Source organism: Larimichthys crocea, unplaced genomic scaffold, assembly GCF_000972845.2.
Source record: "Larimichthys crocea isolate SSNF unplaced genomic scaffold, L_crocea_2.0 scaffold306, whole genome shotgun sequence".
Classification (NCBI taxonomy): Eukaryota; Metazoa; Chordata; class Actinopteri; family Sciaenidae; genus Larimichthys; species Larimichthys crocea.
The window spans coordinates 334,448-341,070 of record NW_020854036.1 but is presented as its reverse complement, the minus strand read 5'-3'; the positions used below and the strand labels follow the sequence as shown (position 1 = coordinate 341,070).

The 6,623-nt window shown below is 43.0% G+C and overlaps 1 pseudogene; it reads left to right on the top strand.

Annotated features, from left to right (window-relative positions):
- Positions 1–2,735: 2,735 nt before the first annotated feature.
- LOC113744924 (uncharacterized) lies at positions 2,736–2,913 on the top strand (annotated as a pseudogene).
- The last annotated feature ends 3,710 nt before the right edge of the window (positions 2,914–6,623 follow it).

Sequence of the window (6,623 nt, the reverse complement as noted above, 5' to 3'; positions counted from 1 at the left end):
ATATGTTACCTGTAGTCCACATCATGTGAGGAGCTGCATGTCACAAAAGTTTAAACTCAAATGACATTGAAGTACTCTGTTGCTATTACCTATTTAATATATTTATTTATAACCAGTATGCTACTGTAGGAACTTTGTTGGTGATGGTGATGATTAACTGAAGAAAAAGACTACATGGTATAAGTAAGGTCAGGTTAAAATTATGTTTTGCAAGTGACAAGTCTCAAGTCCCACATTTAGACCAACAAGTCCCAATTCTATCTGCTGATCTGCATAAATACACCTTTACCTTTTTGACCCTGAGTGGCTTCTGTTGGCAGGAAAGTGATTGGTAAATAGTGGTGTGTCAGTCCTGAACATATCATTCAATTTCATTCAAATCTTTTATATGACTCGGGAGTAATGAGTAGTCTCAGTGAGTGATTTGTTCATTTTTATGCAGCACGTTCGCTCGCCACATGGCATCTGCATAAGCTCAGTCAAGACAGGAAACAGAAATGATTAGTTCATGACTCAACTATGCATCCTCAAATCTCGAGTCTCTCGTCCATTTGTTACGTGACAGGCAACTCAGGCTGTGTGACGAGCAGTACATTCATATAGAGACTGTACTTATACATCTCCTTTCTAGTCTTCTGATCACTCAAGGTGCTTTTACACTACATATTATCCATTCACACTCTGATGGCAAATGCTCATCAGTTTTTGGGAGCTAACCATTCATAATCATACATACGTTCATACACCAGTGCCACAGCATCAGGACAGTATCTTCAAGGACACTTCGACATGCAGACTGGAGGAGATGATCTGATTAGTGGATTCAATTCAATTTTCATAATATAATTTATTTATATAGCGCCATATCATAACAAAAGTTATCAGTTCCACCATAAGCAAGCTCTTAGCGACAGTGGCGAGAAAAAAACTTCCTTTTAACAGGCAGAAACCTCGGGCAGACCCAAGCTTATTGGTGGACAGTCATCCACCATGACCGGTTGAGTTAAAGATAGAGAGTAGCAGATAGAGAGAGAGATATAGAGAGATAATATATGTAGTGGACATCATACAGAACCACAGCAGCAGCCACGATCCATGAGAACCTGCTGCATGACAGAGCACAGAAACTCCAGGCAAGAAGTTTAGTTAGTAACATGCATTAACATGCATTAATGAGACATGTATGTTTACGGACAGACAGACAATCCCCCGGCAGTCTAATCCTATGGCAGCATAACTAAGGGATGACCTGAGACAGCCCTAACTATAAGCTCTATCAAAAAGGAAAGTCTTCAGTCTACTCTTAAAAGTGTTGACCGTGTCTGCCTCCTGAACCCAGAATGGTAGTTTGTTCCACAGAAGAGGAGCTTGATAGCTGAAAGCTCTGGCTCCCAATCTACTTTTGGAAACTATAGGAACCACAAGGAACCCAGCGTCCTGAGAGCGCAGTGTTCTAGAGGGGTAGTAAGGTACTATGAGCTCTTTTAGATATGATGGTGCCTGACCATGAAGAGATTTGTAAGTAAGGAGAAGAATTTTAAATTCTATTCTAGATTAAATAGGTAGCCAATACAAAGAAGCCAAAATAGGAGAGATGTGATCTCTGATCTTGGTTCCTGTCAGAACAGGTGTTTGTCTGAATTTAACATCAGAAAATTGTAGGTCATCCAACTTTTTATATCCTTAAGGCATGCTTGGAGTTTATTTAATTGATTGGTTGCATCAGGCTTGCATCATAAATATAATTGGATGTCGTCAGCATAACAGTGAAAATTGATAGAGTAATTCCTAATAAAGTTCCCTAAAGGAAGCATATATAAACTGAATAGAAATGGTCCTAGTACAGAACCGAGTATAGCATCAAGTCAGTTCAACTTCTGGGATATTGATCTAGTCAGGTAAGTAGCTGAGGGCGTTGTTTATCATTTTCATCTGTTTTGGTGTTAATGAAACTAACAACAGGTACACTAGAGGGGAAACAATGAGATGACCCCCAAAACAGGAATGGTTTTACTGGTGGAGGCCACTGACATTTTTTCCCTGCTAATCTTTTCTGACCAATTTCTCATTAGTTTTGCATTTGTCAGTATCACTACGGGTTGCATGGTGCAGTACCTGGACCCTACGGAGGTTGCACAGGTAGTCCAACTCCTCCAGGGGGGAACATATATGGGCCGTTGCCAGAAGGTTTGCTGTGTCTCCCAGCACAGTCTCAAGAGCATGGAGGAGATTCTAGGAGATGGTTAGTTAATCTAGGAGACCTGGACAGGGCCGTAGAAGGTCCTTAACCCATCGGCAGGACCAGTATCTGCTCCTTTGGGCAAGGAGGAACAGGATCACTGCCAGCACTGCCAGAGCCCTACAAAATCACCTCCAGGAGGCCACTGGTGTGAATGTCTCTGACCAAACAATCAGAAACAGACTTCATGAGGGTGGCTTGAGGGCCCGACGTCCTGTACTGGACCCTGTTCTCACTGCCTGGCACCATGGAGCTCGACTGGCATTTGCCACAGAACACCACAATTGGTAGAATTTGCTATTGAGATCCTGGAAAGTGTAATTAGGCTTCACTGGTATTGGATAAAGTTCAATAACCTGCCTTGTTGACCCAGTTATTGTGCATTGTATTACATTTTATACATTGTACATTTATCAGTATGGTTATAAATTGGCCACCCAGAAGGGGCAAGAACAGGGAACTCTGGGAAGTTAGGTTTGCAGAAAAGATCATGATCATCACTTCTCTGCCTTTTGGCTAAGATCAAGTGTAGTACCTGCTCTATCTGATACGTCCCCTACATGGAGACCATATATTAAATTGATTTTTGGAGCAGGGAGATGGAATAGGGGCTTGCTCCGTCCACTCCATGCATCGACCAGTATTGCAGTATCTCCGGGAACAGTGCACCCCTTTCTCTCTATGGGGTGGCAGTAGCTCAGTCCATAGAGACTTGGCTTGGGAACCGGAGGGTGGCCAGCTCAAGTCTAGCATCAGTGTGGAAGGTGGACTGGTAGCTGGAGAGGTGCCAGAGTTCACCTCCTGGGCACTGCCGAGGTGCCCTTGAGCAACCCCCCCCAACTGCTTGCAGGGTGCCGTTCTGGCTGGCTGCCCATCACTCCACCATCTCTGTCCACATTTGCATGTCTATGAGCCCATGCATGTCTATGAGCCTTATACTCTGAGTTAAAAATGCATGTAAATAAAAAAATTGAGTGAAAAAAGAATTTCCCCGTTGAGGGGATTAATAAAGTATATCTTCTTCTTCTTCATGAGTGGTGACCTAACCCCCTCCAGGACTCGTCCACCTCTAGAACCTGTAGGACCCCTCACTGTCTTGTAATCGCTTTCAGGGTCTCCCCTCTTTTTTTGCTGTGGGGGTTCTATGATTATATTAATATGAATGTTCTCCTAGTTTCATGCTACCAAGATGATTGATGTAATGCATGAGGGCCTAGGGCTGAAATGTATTCCCACTGCATCTAAAACTCAATGTATTAAAGTCAGTGAGTCATATAATTATAAAGCCATCTAAAAATCATGCAAGTCAGCATCAGTGTGCACAGCAATCACATGCATTATGTTCAGAAACACTAGCTGTGTGTCCCTCCAAAAGGAGTCAGATTCCTTAGATAGATGATGAAGGTGACGCGGTCACTGACTAATGCTCAGCCACTGCATGTGGACTCTTTCTTGTTATTCTCACTGTGTAATGTTGGAAGTGTGTTCCGTGCAGAGTGAGGTGAAAGTGGAGGAAAGAGTAAATCCAGGAGTGACTCTGTGACTGCTGACCTTGGAGCTCATTACTCATCGGTCTCAGCAGATCTACAGCGAAAGTCCGCAGCTGATAGAGACTTTCCCGCCGGCTCTCTGCATTTCATTAGATTAAGATTCACTGCGCTTCCCCTCTTCACCTCTCTTAACCTGCTGTCTGCAGAAGACAGTGGATAAATAGCCAGCCGCTGAAAAGTGACTAGAACAGTCCGGCTCCAAAAAAGAAGCATAATGCGCTCTGTCTGTCTGCTTGATCTATGGAGCTCTCTGCTTTAGCTTTGCCCAGACCAAATGGAGATCTCTGCTGAATAGCAGCCATTTTGAGGATCAATATAGCCTTGGACAGTGTACAGGGAAAGTTCATTAAGCAGGCAAAGACATGTCATGATGAAGACGACTGAGAACAAATGCCTTCTGAAGGGCCGCCTTTGGGGAATATTTGCATGTACACATCATTTAGGGGCTGGCTTTCTTTAGCAGCTGAAACTCAGAGTGCTGAACAAGTGTGTGTCCTTTAATAAACCTCCAAATTAAAGACAGCAGACAGTTTTGTAACATCAGCTGATAAGACGCGGAGCACCGCATATATAGCATATATATCATATAGATCACCTGTTTAGTTGGAGCCGTTCATATACTCTGAGCCAGTTAGCCTGAAACTTGTTAATATAGTAATGTCAGTTACCTGTCTGATGATTAACGTTGTTAATGTTGACATCACAAGGAGCTGTTTTCATTAGTTTTTCGGACTCAGCTGTGTTTTTCTGAGCAGGTTCTGCCTCAGATGATGTAGATTTATGTTTTAACCAGTGATCTGTGATTGTTTCCTTAAACTTAATGTCACTGTTAGCGTGTCTCTGTTATGCTAGCGGATACAGCGGTTCCAGCCACTCGTCCTCAATAAGCACGGCTTGGTTGAACATACATATCTGTAAATGTCCTGCATTATAAGTGTTGGATTTGCAGGAAAATTGTGCGCAATCCCGCACTGAAATTTAAGCCCTGCCTTTTTTTTTTTTTTTTCTTGCAGACTTTATGGTGGCAGTGACAGCAAAATGCTGTGGGAAACCCTGGACATACCTCTACCTCATACCTAGGTGAGCCAACAGGAATGTACAAAGTTTGTTTTGCTTAAAACTTACCTTCATGGTTCCATATTCACGTTTTTCTCCATCTCAGTCAACAAAGTCCGCCAACCTAGTTGAAATGTGGACCATGACATATAGTACGTGTCTGACGAAAGACCACTCAAATGTGGGGAGGAGCTTTGACGTCATGCACGAATGCGAATGCAGAGAAGGTTGCCAGATTCACTGATGTCACTCGATTACATTTTACTTGGAAATATCAACTAATTAAGCCAATTAACTGGTTTAGTGATTTTTATTTATGTTTTTTGTGGAATTTATATAGATATTACAAAATAATAATTACAGGGCCAAAAAAAATATTTTTTCAGTGTAGTTGACCCCCGGAAACTCTGGTTGATTCGTTATTGACTCTTGATCCTGAACAAAAATGAGCATTTACAGCCTTATTAATTCATTGACACCCCAGTGTCCGGTCCCAAGGACTCTTTGAAGCAAGATCTCGGAACCACACTGCCTGATGATTATTTCAACAAGTTTTTTACGGTTAGTTCACCCCTCTTCAATCTGTGTGAGGCACACCCCCTTCCCAGCATGGCTCGGATTGGTGGTGGCCCCTGAATGGGATGGGCTCCTGGCTTTAGATTTGCCTGTGCCTGTAGTGAGGACAATACAGGAAGCCCAGGCTAAACATACTAGGGTGGACTTCTCTTATCTTTGGTGGGTGTTTTCTACTTGGTGTTGAACCCAACAGGTGGATCCCTACTCAGCTACAGCCCAAGACAGCCAGTCTTACAGTTCCAGCTGGAGACAGTGAAGTCTGCCGCAGCCCTCCAAGGTATGGTGTCAGCCATTGAAGCGGTTGTGTAGCTGAGAAGCCGCAATATAGTGACTGAAGGCTGGTGGATCTGTTACACTCGGCACTGTGTGTCAGTCAGAACACAACTGAACAATCCAGGATCTGATATACTTCTTTTATTGTTGGCTTGTGATGTAGTTCTAGTGATGAAGACAGATGTGGATGACCATTCTATTGGTAGTGTGGTTCTACAGAAACAAAGAGATAACAAGTACAGTGCTATCAGACAACCCGTGTAACTATAAATACACTCTTTCACACCTAAATTACCACGATCATCCTGTAAGGCTTAACATATTAACTCAAATGTCAATATATAAATATAAAATGACCAGGCTGAAGCTAACATCAATTACTGTAAATAGCATAGTAGCTAGCATACAGACAGAATGGTAATCTAAGAACATGAATTAGGGAGAAAATAGCTGCCTCCACACAAAACCTAAAGAACAACAAAAGAGGAAAGTACTTACAAGTATTCAAGAACGCACAACATTAACTGGGACAACTCCGCAGCTCTGTTAGCTGTGCAATACCATGCACACGACAACTGTACTCATTAGCATTAATACAGCCAGCCAGTAGGTGGCACCTAATCCCTGAACTAAACACACAGTTCTACAGTTATTCTGCAATAGAAGTCCAGTTTTTCTAACAGGTTGTGTCTCACTGAGTGAGAGGCAGCTGCTGCTCCTCAACTTCGCAGTTCCTTGAGGGTGCGCAGAGGCACGGAGCTAGACCTGTAGTCACTCTGTGGGATCAGGATATGGTTCTTATTGTGCTTGGGCATCCTGGCCTCCCCTTAAAACTGCATTTCTGCTGGCCATAATTTGGATGAGTGGGGCCTAGGTTATACTGCTGGGTTATGATTTAGTAGGCATATGTGTTCACATATGGACACGTG